The sequence below is a fragment of the Oryx dammah genome, unplaced genomic scaffold (assembly GCF_014754425.2).
Source record: "Oryx dammah isolate SB20612 unplaced genomic scaffold, SCBI_Odam_1.1 HiC_scaffold_23, whole genome shotgun sequence".
NCBI lineage: Eukaryota > Metazoa > Chordata > Mammalia > Artiodactyla > Bovidae > Oryx > Oryx dammah.
The window spans coordinates 114,125,217-114,140,540 of NW_024070207.1; the positions used below are offsets into that span (position 1 = coordinate 114,125,217).

At 42.6% G+C, this 15,324-nt stretch overlaps 1 long non-coding RNA gene across 1 annotated transcript in view; it reads right to left on the reverse strand.

The window, feature by feature from the left end:
- Nucleotides 1–14,441, reverse strand: part of LOC120881725 — a 41,538-nt gene extending 27,097 nt beyond the window's left edge. The window contains exon 1 of the long non-coding RNA XR_005725326.1: nucleotides 14,325–14,441. This is a non-coding gene — a long non-coding RNA (uncharacterized LOC120881725). The remainder of the gene's footprint in view (nucleotides 1–14,324) is intronic.
- Between the last annotated feature and the right edge of the window lie 883 nt (nucleotides 14,442–15,324).

The following is a 15,324-nucleotide window of genomic DNA, read 5'->3' on the forward strand; positions in this document are numbered from 1 at the left end:
CTGGGCCATGGCCAGGCCTGCTTACAGAAAACTTGTAAGTAACCATAAATGGGAAACTCCTAGGACCCACACTGTAGGCACGGATCTGAGGCCTCTGTGATGTTCCAGCAAGAATGCAGGCCTGAGCGAGCGGCTTGCCAGACTACTGCCTGACGTGATTATACAGGTTGTTTCTAGATGGTGACATAGATGGAGTTTAAAAGGCAGTGGGCCCACAGCTTTGGGTTCCTCTGACTTAGGAAATGTCTCACTGTCTTCAGACTGCTGAGATCGCTAAGAAAAGCAAGAGAAGAGATGGGGAGCTGCGTCAGCCTCATTTCATCCTCATCTCTCTCGTTTGCATGGTTTTTTTTTTTTTTTCCACTTCTTTTAGGAGAAAGTGGAAGTGAAAGCCTCCTTGAGTTAAGCTCAGGTCAATCCCACCCGTCCTTGCCCGCCAACCAGAACCTGGCCTAGTCCCTCTGTAATTGTGGACTAGGTGGGACGTGAGAGTACCTCACCCAGTGAATACTGCTGACTTCTTCCATTGTGAGTACTGCATCTGGCCTGCCCAGTGAGCTCACATCTATTGAGAGATTTCTGGGTGCTGGCATCTTGCTGTGTTGTTACAGTACTGCTCCCATTTATGCGGAGGGAGTACTCCTTCCCCACCTGGAAATGGAAATTTGACATTTTCTGAGGACCTGTGGTGGGCTCACAAAGTCTGCAGTCCAAAATCTATTTCTTTCTGGTCCATCAATGAAGTCGCTCAATCGTGTCCGACTCTTTGCGACCCTACGGACTGAAGCCTACCAGGCTCCTCCGTCCATGGGATTTTCCAGGCAAGAGTACTGGAGTGGGTTGCCATTTACTTCTCCAGGGGATCTTCCTGACACATGGAAGATAATCCCAGGTAAATCCCGGGTCAGTCAGATAGCCTCATATGGGGATTAGCATAACCATGGCCGAGAGTCAGAGACCCTGGGTTTTATTCCAGTTCTGACACTGACTAGTTGGAACATGCCTCAGTACTGATATTGACAGACACTCCGTGGTGGTAACAGCACAAAATATGCTGAGGATTTGGTCACATCTCTTTATTCCTTTCATTTTTATAATAATTAACATTTATGTCTGAGTTTCCAGTGTTCACACAAACCCTATCTCACTTGCTTTTCAAAAGAATTCTCTGAGATAACTAGAAGAGTGGTATTTGTCTCTGTTTTGAAGAAGAGGAAGCCAGAGCTCAAAGAAATTAAGCAACTAGTCAGTCACAAACTAATGTGGCAACAAAGACAGCAAGGGTGTGGGCAACTCAGCAAATGGCTCCTCCTGAAACCTACAGTCAGGAGCCATCTTATGTCTGTTAAATATCAGTTTAATGGTATTTCCTGGGCTGCCCTTCCTACTCTTCTTTTAAGTTCAATTGATTGGATTTTTTTTAAATCTCAAACTCTCATAAGTCTCCAAGTTGGGCTTGCTGTTAAAAATGAAGAAACAGGTTCAAAGTTACTTGCCCAGTACCATACATCCCAGCAGTGTGAATCCAGACTTAATAAGACAACAGAACTCCTGTCCTTCCGTCTCAGGCAAGGTCCTTTCCTCAAGCTACACCCTCCCTAAGTGACGTCCCTCACTCCTGTGACATGTTAACCATCAGATCTGTCTCCAGCCCAGACTTCTCCTGAGCTCCAGGTCCATTTACACAACAGCCTGCTGGCCATCTCCCCTTCGGTGGCCCACACACCTCTCCAGGCCAACACATCCTGAACTGAGCTCATACATCTCCCAAACCTGCTCCTCCTTGGGGGCTTCCACCTACAGCTAGTAGCACCACCATCCAGTCCACTGCACAAATCCAAAACGTGGAAGTCCTGTGACAGCCCTTCCTCTTCCCTCACCCCACCCTCAACTGGTGTGCCTTCTCAATCCTTTCTCCTAAACCTGTCTCTGACCACTTTGCTGCTTCATCTCTCCTGCGCCTCTCAACCCTTTATCTTCTGCAGTAGATCTCTTGGCCTCAAGTCTCACCCTACCCCTCAAACTCTTCTTGACCTGGCAAAGCAGCCCCCATAGATCTGGCCATACCTGGCTACTGTTGCAGCCTCACCACCCTCACTTAACCTCAAACACATTGCGTTCAAATCCGAGGTGCATGCAATCCACAAAGAGCCATGCACCTTCTGCCTGGAACACCCTGTCTCCATGTACAAGGCTCAGTTCAGCAGCCATTGTCACATACTTCCTCTAAGAGGCATGTGACTCCCCTAGGAAAGTTGCTTACTGTCTCCTTTGTGATGCTCCTATACCTTGAGCTTGCCCCTGTTGTGGCCCTTCTAACAATTCTTTGCCGGCATGCCCCTCTACCGCCATGCTGGCGGATCCTTGAGAACAGAGATGAAGCCCCAATTCATTCTAGCCCAGTGCCCAAAACATGGTAGGCACTCCATAGACATGCACTGAATGTGTGCTGGAATTCATCATCACTGACTTTTAGAATCAGTGAAGGAAACTTAGAGCAAGTCGTCATTCCAAACCTTCATTTTACAGATAATGATATCGGGACTTAGAGAGGATATGACTTGCTGAGCTATATAACTACTTGGCAGTGATGGTAATAAATAGATTCAAATCTCCTGAACAGATTCACTCCTTTATCAGCCCTCTTTCCATGATTCCTCATTGCCTCTCAGACTCAAAGTAGAAAAGCCATTACTCCTGTCAGTGTCCCTGTTTCCACTCATAGACAACGGAAATTACTAATGCCTTCCCTTTCTACAGCATAGGGATTTTATTTAATGATGGCTGAATGCTGTCTGTAAAAATACTTTGACTTCAGAGATGAGATACACCACAGCCAAGACTTAGCGGCCTACCACTTTGATTTCAACTTCTCAGTTTACTCTCTCACTTCCTATATTGACTTTTCCTCCCATGCAGCCTGCAGCCCAGCAGAAGCTGCAGGAGAAGGAGATTTGTGATTTCCTCTTCCACTCTAAATAAGGAGAAAGGCATTGTAAATAAAATAAGGTCAAGGTTCCTGTATAGCAGCATTAAAAATGTTGCCATTGATGTTAAGTTCAGAATGAGAATAAAAGGAGATTCAAATTTGGAGTCTTACACTGGAAGTGATTATGATATTACTCAGAAAATTCACATCCATCCATATGTATATAAAATAGTCTGCCAACCTAGGAGGGTTTTTTTTTTTTAATTCTGACATTCTTTAAAGGGGAGAGGTGTGTTAACTTGAAAACTAACCATGTCTTAAAAGATGTGGAAGTGTTCCACCTTAAAGGAGGTGAAAGAAACACAACTAGGTGCTCTATCTTGACCCTACACTGGGTCCAGTATTGGAGGGAAAACATGCCGTAAAAACATTATTAGGTCACTTGAGCAAATTGGAATGAGAACACATTATTGATACAAATGTGTTATATAGGTATTCAATTGATGGAATTGATCACTCTCTTATGATTAGGGAAGAGATTAGCCTATTTTTTAAATATATATTTTTTAATTAGAAGATAATTACTTTCAATATTGTGATGGTTTTTGCCAAACATTGACATGAATTGGCATGAGGTATACATATGTCCCTTCCACCTTGAACTCCTCTCCCACCACCCTCCCCACCCCACCCCTCTAGATTGTCACCTGCATCATACACTGAACTCCCACTGGCTAAGATTAGCCTACTCTTAGGAAATACACCCTGAAGGATTTAAGGGTAAGGCTTCATGATGTACATAATTTATCCTCAAATGATTCAGGAAAAACACTCTGAGCATGTGTGTGTAGATAATATGATAGATAGATAGATAAATGATAGAGATATTGAAATACAAAGGAAATGAAATAAGATATTTACAGTAAGTGAATCAGTGAATCTGGGTAAGGCATTTACAGGTTTTATTTATACTATTTTTATTCCTGTAGCTTTTCTGTTAATTTAGAATTATTTCCAAATAATTTTTTAAAAATCATGTGTGAAAAACACTTTGCATTTGTGATCTTTAAGAAGTTCAAGTTGCTCTACCTCTATCTTCAGTATTCATGTCCCTGACTATGTATTAAAAACCATAGGGGTTCAGAAGAAAAATAGGCACAATATTTTCTTTAAATAACTCATTTCTAGATCAGAAGAGAAGACATAAACACATAAAAAAGGAAATAATAATAATAAGCAGCAAATACTGAAATCCAACTGAGTCATGGCAACAAAACGGAAGGCAAAATGGGATTTCAGAGCCTTAGAGAGGAGACAGAATTGGAGTCAGGCCTGTGAGTGGGAGTGAATCCAGAAAGGAGCAGAAGGGAGGAAACGACACTGTAAGTGGAAAGTAGAGTGGAGCTGAGGTGTGGAGCTGGGAGATTGTGGTCTGGCAAAAGTACGATTCGAGAGGTTTCATGTGGGAGCAGGGCAAAGATCAGGGTAGAAGGGTAAGTTGGAAACAACCAGAGATGCGTGGAAACGCCAGGTTCATGAGTTTGGGCTTTATTCCAGAGGCCAGAAGTCAGCAATCTCTTAGAAGTGGCTGACCCATCTTTCTTGTGGGCAATACAGATAAATCTGGGAGCGGGCTGTGCTCATTATCATGTGAAGACAATGAGAAGGCTCAGATACTTCAAGAACATCTCTTTTATAGATCTTACCGGATGTTCTATAAAACTCCTAGAGGAAAACATAGGCAAAACACTCCCTGACATAAATCACAACAGGATCCTCTATGACCCACCTCCCAGAGTAATGGAAATAAAAGCAAAAATAAACAAATGGGACCTAATTAAACTTCAAAGCTTTTGCACAATGAAGGAAACTATAAGCAAGGTGAAAAGACAGCCTTCGGAATGGGAGAAAATAATAGCAAACAAAGCAATTGACAAAGAATTAATCTCAAAAATATACAAGCAACTCCTGCAGCTCAATTCCAGAAAAATAAGCAACCCAATCAAAAAATGGGCCAAAGAACTAAACAGACATTTCTCCAAAGAAGACATACAGATGGCTAACAAACACATGAAAAGATGCTCAACATCACTCATTATCAGAGAAATGCAAATCAAAACCACAATGAGGTACCATCTCACATCAGTCAGAATGGCTGCTATCCAAAAGTCTACAAACAATAAATGCTGGAGAGGGTGTGGAGAAAAGGGAACCCTCTTACACTGTTGGTGGGAATGCAAACTAGTACAGCCACTATGGAGAACAGTGTGGAGATTCCTTTAAAAACTGGAAATAGAACTGCCATACGACCCAGGAATCCCACTGCTGGGCATACACACTGAGGAAACCAGAATTGAAAGAGACACATGTACCCCAATGTTCATCACAGCACTGTTTATAATAGCCAGGACATGGAAGCAACCCAGATGTCCATCGGCAGGTGAATGGATAAGAAAGCTGTGGTACATATACATGATGGAATATTACTCAGCCATTAAAAAGAATACATTTGAATCAGTTCTAATGAGGTGGATGAAACTGGAGCCTATTATACAGAGTGAAGTAAGTCAAAGAAAAACACCAATACAGTATACTGATGCATATATATGGAATTTAGAAAGATGGTAACGATAACCCTATATGCGAGACAGCAATATAGAACAGTCTTTTGGACTCTGTTGGGAGAAGGCGAGGGTGGGGTGATTTGAGAGGAAAACATTGAAACATGTATATTATCACATGTGAAACAGATCGCCAGCCCAGGTTCAATGCATGAGGCAGGGCAGGGTGCTCAGTGCTGGTGCACTGGGATGACCTAGAGGGATGGGATGGGGAGGGAGATGGGAGGGAGTTTCAGGATGGGGAACACATGTACACCCATGGCTGATTCATGTCAATGTATGGCGAAACCCACTACAATGTTGTAAAGTAATTAGCCTCCAATTAAAATAGATAAATTAAAAAAAAGAAATCCATTTGCAAACAAAACTATCTTTGGGTAGCTAATTCGGTACTTCTTATTCACAGCTGAGTATACTTCAGTAGATAATCATGTCATGGTTTTAACACGTGGCCATTTTCAACTATGTTATTAGCCCTTTTGAGGGAATGGGGGAAAAATATTTTGGGGGGCTGTGCCACACAGCATGTGGGACCTTCTTTCCCTGACCAGGGATTGAACCCACACCCCCTGCATTGGAAGCCTGAAGTCTTAACCACTGGACCACAGGAAAATCCCCAACATTTTTAAAGGATGGAGAGCAGTCATTTTTGAGAATTGAGTGAGAGCAGGAACATTCATCAGGATAGTTGATGCTACCTGCTGTAATAAAAGAAAAAAATATCAGTGATTAATGTAGTAGTTATTCTCATTCATTTGTGTCACAAGCTGGTACAAGTGGGACAGCTCTCGTCAGTAGGTGCCCTCCAGTCAGTGACTCAGGAATCAGGCAACTTCTATCTTGTGATATTGCTGTCTTAAAACGTGGCCTCTGGAGTCACTTTGGAGAGGAAAGATTGAGAGGGATGAGCACACCAGAAATTTTGTGGCCAGGCCTTGAAGTGATGTATATCACTTTGGCTCATGTGTCAGAGCCTAGTCACCTGGGCTCAAGCAGACTGCAAGAGCCACTGGAATATGTCACTGTCTTATGTGCCCAGGAAAATGAAATGAGATGGTGAGTTTGGGGTCCCCCTAAGATCAACTCTGAGACCAGGATGTAGGTACTGATCATTTAGGTAAGAGGTGATCTTGGGACCCAAAAAGGAGAGTAGGAAGTGAGGCGGAAGCCAATACAGATTATGGTGATGAACGTATTCTGGTGACCTCCAGCTCAGACCTACTGGGGACTACTGGGAGACCACATAAAATTAGCCCCAAGTTATTCCAGCTGAGTGGTGAGCCCATTGAGCCGTTTATCCACCAGCTTCTGTCCTTCTTGGTTGAAGGCTGCTCCCTAGGAAATTAACTCTCTGGCATTTCTGGCAAGCAGGCCAGCATGCTCCAGTTGCCAGAGAAAGTCCTCAGGCAGAGAGTACATGTGCTCACACATGACGCCAGCAGTGTGTACTGAACGGTGAGTGCTGAAGGCATGTGAAAGGGACATCAACAGCATCTGCTACAGGGAGCACCCACCCGTAGCTTCTGAGCTCTCTTTGCCACTCAGATCATTCTGATAGAAGAGCTTCTGGGAGGCCAGAATATGCCCTGAGGCTATGGCTCTGGGGTGAGTCCTAGAAATGCATCTTTAATGAGCTCTCCAGGGGAGATCAAGGCTGCCTATTTATAGGTGAGCATCTGGGGCTATCTCCCAGTCTCTTCTCCACTTTCCTTCATCACTTCTCTAGTGAACCACTAGTGAGACTACTTTCCATGGTCACCACTGGCCTGTCCCTTCAAATCTCATTGCCTCAAGTCCTCAACTTAGTCATTTGGTAAATCTTTTTATTTCCTTCTTGAAACACTCTTCTTCCTTCTGGGACCACCCCTCCCCACTCTTCTAGTACTTCCCCTGCTTTCGTGGGTGCTTCTCTGGCCCTGATAACCAGAGCAGCTGACTCCCACAATTGTTCCTGATCACCACACCTAGATTTTGAAAAGAAACCAGAAATGGTAAGTGAATTTGTTGGCAGTGGCTCTCCGAAGCCACATGTTGTGAAGTATTTTGAGGTTCTATGTTCAATTAACTATGGATGCCATGGGTGTTGACATAGGGAGCAGCAGCCAGAGTTTAGCTCTGCTGTGGATCTTTCTCAAGCTTCCATTTTACATGATCTGCCTTAACAATCTCTCTACTCCCAAAGCGTATAACCATCATCTCTCTATGTTGGGTGGGCCAAAAAGTTTGTTTGGGTTTCTCTGTAGGATCATATGGAAAAACCTGAAGGAACTTTTTGGGCAATCCAATACATACCACCTAAATATGTATTTCTATTCATGACCTCTCTCAGGAGTTCCAAAGCCATATTTCAAACTCTTTGGAGGACATACGTACTTGATATTTATTTTCTAGTTACAACATCTTTCATTGCATTCTCCATGTCACATGATGGCTTTACCGGCTTTCAAGATACCTCGGCTTAAAACATTAGCAGCGTCTTTACTCTTTTAATATTTCTTCATCACTTTTCCCTATCATTTACCAGGGTGTGCAACAGGTTGTATTAGAATTAGTTGTTTACTCTCTGTCTACCCCAACACACTGTGGGTTAATTGAGCAAAATAATCAGTTCCCTGCTGGTATAGAGGTTAGGACTCAATGCTTCCTCTGCTGGGACCTGGGACCGTTGATCTTGCTAAGATTCTGCAATCTGCACGGCTTGGCCAAAAAAAAAAAAAAAAAAAAAGGAACCAGATTTGCACCTTCAGCTTCCAAAGCTGTTTCTTGTACAAAGTAGAGTTTAAGTTCCTGAGAATGTATTATGCATTTACATATATATATAATATGTATATATATATATATTTAATGTATTAACTATGAATATGTGCATGTGTTGCTCCTTCTCTTTACCCCTTCCACCCTTCCCACCCAATGTCTCTAGTCAGTCACCAAGCTCTAGCCAGTGGATCACTCCACAGAGACATCTACATATGCCAGCTCCGATTCTAGACTTAATGTTGGGCTGACCAAAAAGTTTGTTCGAGTTTTTCCGTAACATCTCACTGAAAAAACCCGAATGAACTTTTGGCCAACCCAGCGTTTGCCATGCTCGTGGTCCCCTGGAAAATGGACACTGAGGAAGAGCTACCAATGCAGGAAGTTTATTAGGAACAACACCTGGGGAGGAGCAAGGTTAGCAGAATTGAAGAGAGGGAGGACTTGGGCTGAAATACAGTCATAATAAAAGCCTCAGCTTTTAGGAAGCTCGAGAGCCAGGATGGCCCGGATAAATCACCCCTACACACACACACACACACACACACACACAAACCATAGATTAATCATTGGATGTAGGCTGTCATAAATAACAAGTGTGATTTGGGGCAGGGAGCTCTCCTCGGGTGAGTGCAAGGCCCCAAAGGAGACTTGACTGAGATCCATCAGCACCAGCACTTCCTGCTGCTGGGCTGACATGTGCCCAAGTCCTGAAGTGGGAGTCTCAGAAGTGCACCCCAACATTCATGCAACTGCTGTGCCTCATTTGTACCCACATATCTTCTTGCGCCTCTCACTACAGACATTGCTAAGCCATGTCACTGCCCCCAACCTCTTTTTCCAATCCATTGTTGCCCTGCCACCCAGGCTAATTTTTCACAAGCCAATCTGATATGGTCAAGAATCAAGATATATGTATGCTCAAGAGTCAACACAGCTTACTTCACAATATGTACAAATCCCTCTGTGTAGCTGGGGGAGAAGTATATATGTAGGTAGTATGTGTTTTACACATGTATACACACACACAAAAAATCTCTCTGGGAAAATCCATAGAGACAGAAGGTAGATTAGTGGTTGCCAGGGGCTGGGGAGGAGAAATGGGGAGTGATTGCTCATGAGTATGGAAGTTTCTTTGCGGGTTGGGGGGAGTGATGAAAATGTTCTGGAATTGGTGGTGATGTTTGCACAACCTTGTGAATATCCTAAAATGCACTGAATTGTACACTGTAACATGGTAAATTTTATAGTGTGTGAATTCTATCTCATTTTGTAAAAATGTATTTCAGAGTTGACATATTAAAGTGATAGCAGTGATTATATCTGGTTTGTGTCTTTCATGTTGGACTGGCTTTTCAGATTTTTCTGTAAGTGAACATATTTTTTAATATTAACTTAGGGAGGATAACAATTCTCACTTCAAAGTTATTCCAGTGCTTTAAGGCCTTTGAAACTTCATCCCTCTGGGTGGAGTGAAGGCCAAACTCCTTGCAAAGTAGTCCAGGCCCTTACAGAGCTATCCCCAACCTGCTCTGACAAATGCTCATCTTTCCCTCCCCCAAGACTTTCCACCCCTGGCTTCAGCCACTCTCTCCATTTCCCGAATGTGCACTGGGCTTCCTGTCCCAGAGTCTTTGTTCCCTGCCACTCACCACCCACCCGCTTCTTTGTCTCCTTTCCCACCCAGCCCTACCTGCAGAAATACTTTCAGGGCCAGATCAAATCTCACTTCCCCCAAAGCTGCAATTGAAATGACTCTCTTTCTTGCTCTGCTACCACTTTGTTTGGCATCTGTTTCTCTAGCATTTATCACAGGCAGCCATTTTATGCAGTCGTGTATTTTTCATTAAGCTGACTTACCTTTGATTCCTCTCATATATATATATATGTATATATATATATGTATATATATCACATGGAATAGACTGTAAAACTCTGCTTAATTTGGGGGTTAGCATTTTTAAATGCAAAGCCACATCTATTCACTTGCTCAGTAAGTAAGGAGTGCTTATTGATAGCATCCTGTGTGTCAGACGGTAGTACCCAAGTCACAAAATGTCCTTGCTCTCATGAAACTTGCTTTTTTATTTTTTTAATGTATGACATATATAGAATGTGCATGAATCTTAAGTATGCACCTTAATGACCTTTTACATATGTACATATCCATGTACTCACCACCCACATCAAGATATAGAATATTTCCAGTACCTCAGGCTCCCTCCCAGGCAATATCCTTCTGCCCAGAGGTAATCATTATTCCCACTCCTACTACGATAGATTGGTTGTGCCTGTTCATGAATGTCATAGAAATGGAATCATATAATATGTTCTTTTTTGTGCCTTGCTTTGTTTTTTATCCCAGTTTCTATGAAATCCATCCATGTGCTATGTATAGCATAGTTCGTTCTTCACATTGCTGTGTATTATTCCATTATAGAATATTCCATTAAATATTTCACAATTTGCTTATCTATTCTCCTACTGATGAACATTTGGTTTGATCCCAGTTTGGGGCTATTATGAATAAAACTGTGATAAACATTTTTATATGTGGCTTTTCATGGACATAAGCATTCATTCCTCTTGGAATTACCCCTAGGAATGCAATTTCTGGGACTTAGGTGGCTTTGGTACATACTACCCAACAGCCTTCCCAAAAGGGTTGTGCCAACTTGCACTCTCACGGAAAACATAGGAAAACCAACAAAGAAGGAAAACATCTGAGCGTGAAAGAAGTGACTGACATTGAAAGTTAAGATCAGATGATGAAGCTGCCTTAGATTTGGTAGCAGGCAAGGCATCTCTAACAAGGTGAAATTTAGCCTGAGACCTAAGTGACAAGAAGTCTGTAGTCTGCATGTAAGGGAAAGAGCAGTACAGGCCTAGAGAGAGCTAAAGGCCCTTGGGCAGGAAGAGGAGTGGAGAGGAAGCCAATGGCCTTGGAGTGAGTCGGGAAGTGAGACACAGAAGGGAAGGGAAGGAAAGGCTGCAGATGAAGGGTATGTTGTTAAGCCAGCTGCCACAATAGGTGACTAGAGCTTAATTCTATGGGCAAGCTACGGGAAAGGTATAAAATACATGCTTCCAGAGAACTCAGGTATTTATGTTCCAGCTGCCATAGTCATTGGTTGCAGATTGCTGCTGGGATGTTGAGCATGGAGGTAGATGTTCACTTCCCAGCGCTCTGACCTGGAAATTGACCTTCCGTGATTCTGGAAGAAAGCTCTTGGGTACAGATTGCAGATACCAGCAGACAGAGCCCATTAAACTGGATGATTTCAGGGCAGGAGTGTACTGACAGTTTTGCTATGTTTTCTTATGTTAATTTTACCTGTCTTCTATTTTAACACTTAGTCACACAGACACATTCTGCTGCTGCTGCTGCTGCTAAGTCACATCAGTCGTGTCCGACTCTGTGCGACCCCATAGACAGTAGCCCACAGGGCTCCCCCGTCCCTGGGATTCTCCAGGCAAGAACACTGGAGTGGGTTGCCATTTCCTTCTCCAATGCATGAAAGTGAAAAGTGAAAGGGAAGTCGCTCAGTCGTGTCCGACCCTCAGCGACCCCATGGATTGCAGCCTACCAGGCTGCTCCATCCATGGGATTTTCCAGGCAAGAGTACTGGAGTGGGCTGGAGGTTATTTCCTTCCATAACTGAGAGTCAATGTCTTCCTCTTTGTCTAAGCTTTTAACTTCATCCTTTTGTCACTGTTCTCCTTGACCCTCGACTCCACAGCCAGCTCCTTGATTTCACCCTTCTCTATCACCCTAAACATCCTCAGTCATTTGACCAACTTTTTTCCTGTGGCTAGCCTCTCTAAATCATGTCTGTAATTTACTTTCGCTTTTCTGAGTTCCCATTCCTTAGGTATTCCTCCTAGCATAGTGTCTTACCAATATCAGACTCAGTATATGCATGCAGAATGACTGTTGGAGTGTTATACATAACTCTGCTGATTTGGAAAGACTTCAGATTTGTGTTAGATCTCAGTTTGATTCTTGCTACTCCCTGCAGGATTGTAGCCATAAGTACTTCCTGGATGTTTCTCTGACAACTAAAGTCTCACTTTATGTATCAGTTATCTGTTGCTGCATAATGCTGTGTAACAAAATACCCCAAATCAAAGTCTTTAAACAGTAAGTATTCATGGAGTTCATAGATATGTCAGTTTACAATTTAGACTTGACACTGCTTCTGGTCGCAGTTGGACTCACTCAGCGGTCTTGAAGTCAGCTGCTGCTCAGGTGATCTAGGATAACCTAGTCAGTTGCAATGACTAGGGCAACTCAGCTCTGTTCTTCATGTCACATTTTCCAGCAGCATAATTGGGGCATATTCTCATGGCAAACAGAAGAGGAAGCAAATGAAAACACTGAAGGTCTCTTGAGACCTAAATTTGGAACTGATATAGCATCACATCCACCACATTTTATTGGCCAAAAGCTACAAGATCAACCTAGATTCCAAGGAGGGAAAACAGACTCTCACTCTTTAGTGACAGAAACTCCAAGGTCACATGGTAAAGGATGGCTATAGAAAGAAGTGAAGAATCAAGGTCATTAATGCAATCTGCCATATTTTACTATGTGCTTTTTTTTTTTTTTACTATGTGCCTTTTGACTTAGAAGGTTGAGTGTATATTCCCTTCCCTTTTCAGTTCAAAGTTTCTGTGTCTTAAAACCTCCCAGTAAATAGAGCCAGCAGTGCTTTTTTGGTTCGAATTATTCAATATTGCTTCAGTTCTCCATTTTTATATGTGTAGACATCAAAGAAAGAACTATGAAAAGTGTGATTTGGGTCATGACTATTCTGACAGATTTTAACAGGATTTCTAGTCACCAACTAAAAGCCGAGCTGGAAAAGAAGTTAGATAAAAGTCACCCACAATCTTAGAGTTCATTTCCTAATGGAGAGAGAGATGCTTTTCCTATATCTGATGTCCTCGTTGAAAGAGAGGCAGTGCAGGAAAGTGCTTAAATTATGTGTCATTTATGAAAGGGAACAAAGGAGCTGCCACTATCACAGCTGTTGCCATGGCCTTATCATATTAAATCAGGGTAGAGGAGGATACTGCATTGGCTTTTCAAATGGGATGTCTCCTCATAAGACATCTCTGCCAGTGACATCAGCAGAACAGCAAGTACAGAGTGTCCAGTGGAGAGTGTGTACAAAATATTCAAGACAGTGGTGATGCTGTGAATCAAACAGTCCTGCTGTGCCCCACTCAACACTATTTCTGTCCTGTGTGAGGTGTGTGTCTTGAATTTGATTTACTATCTTTACCGCCATTCACCCACTGTGTAGCATGTGGCTGAAGTAAAGGACTCCAGCTAAGACCAAGACCTGGAAATCCACTGCAGTGCAATGAAAGCATGACAGTTAGAAACAGATAAAAGCTGTGGAGAGGGAGAAGGAGGTGAAGACAACCCATTCCTGATTTCCTGCTTAGAGAGAAGGGACAATGCAGATGGTGATTAAGAAGCTAGGTTTCTGAGACAGTCTCAGATTTGAGTCCAGGCTCTGCCCTTGTTCGCTGCATTACTTCAGGCAAGTCTCTTATCCTCTTGATGCCTCAGTTTCTTTCTCTGCACAATGGGGCTGCTGTGGTTTCAAAGTCTCGAAGATTTAATGGAGGGGAAAGATCCAGAGATAAAGCACTTCACAAGGTGCCTGGCACAAAGTAAGCACTCCATAAGTGGGATCTAGCCATGTTTTAACTGGTAGGTACTTGAAATATTATCCAATCCAATCCCTTAATTCAGAAGATGAAAAACAGAGTCACAGAGATGCTAAAGAATCTTCTTGGGATGGGGTAGGAGGTGGGAGGGAGGTTCAAAAGGGAGGGGACATATTTATACTTATGGCTGATTCGTGTTGTTGTATGGCAGAAACCAACACAATATTGTAAAGTAATCATCATCCAATTAAAAAACAAAGAATCTTCCTTGGTTACAGAGCTAACGGCACAGTCAAGGCTGAAACCCCAGAATGTGCTGATTCCCACGCCCCCCTTACCTTCCACTAGCACACCCAGCTGGGGCCTTCCTACCCTTTTCCACAAAGTGGGGCTTCAATAAATAGCTGCGAGTTTTCCCCTTTCCCCTGATAGCCGCATCTCGGGCACAGGAAACTCTGAATGGTATGGAATTTTCTAACGTGGCACTCACCGCCTGCTCACTTTAATCTGCTGCAAGTGTCTCTGGGAAATAAAATATTGGCAGGTTTGTCCAACAGCTGCTCAGCCTAGAGACCACAGCTTATTTTGGTCCATTTATGTTAACTCATCTGTCTTAAGCTCTTTGTTAGTGACTCACCGCATACTGCTACCAAAAATATACACCAAAATCCAAGAATCATTCATATGAAGGGCAAACCTCTTCCTTAAAATACCACATTTCTGCCGTCTTGTCTTTATGAAGTTTTTCCTTCCTCCCACCTCCACATCACATTTTCTTTTTTCTTGCTTCTCCATCTTTGATTGCCTTCAGTGACATGGAAGCTGCAGGCTGTGGTCAGGAGCATTCTAGAATGGATATCCGAGGGCTTGGTTCTGGTACTGGCATTCTTTAGCTGTAAAAACCTAGCAAGTCACAATCAGTATGAGACTCTGTTTCCTTATCTGTAATACAGGAGAGTTACATCAGCTTTACAGCTCCCATTGGCACAACTGCCAAAAACTTCCTTATTATTTTTTCCTTCAAAGATTCTAGGCTTTGAATGATTTTCATCTGCTTTGTAAATTGCCTTTTAAAATAACATTAATATTCCCCATTTTCCATTAATTGCAAGTATAAACAACCAAAGAAATATATATTAGAATCAACAAACAACAATAAATAGGAAACAAAACATCTTGGATTAAATTGAGCCTATTAAGATGACTGCTGCTTCAGGTACCATTGCCAGACTTATCACAGGAAAATAAGCCATCTTTGTTAGACTTAGTGAAATATTGAAAATAGTTCACATATTATGTCATATACTTAAAAATAGACAGATGTAGGAAGATACACCC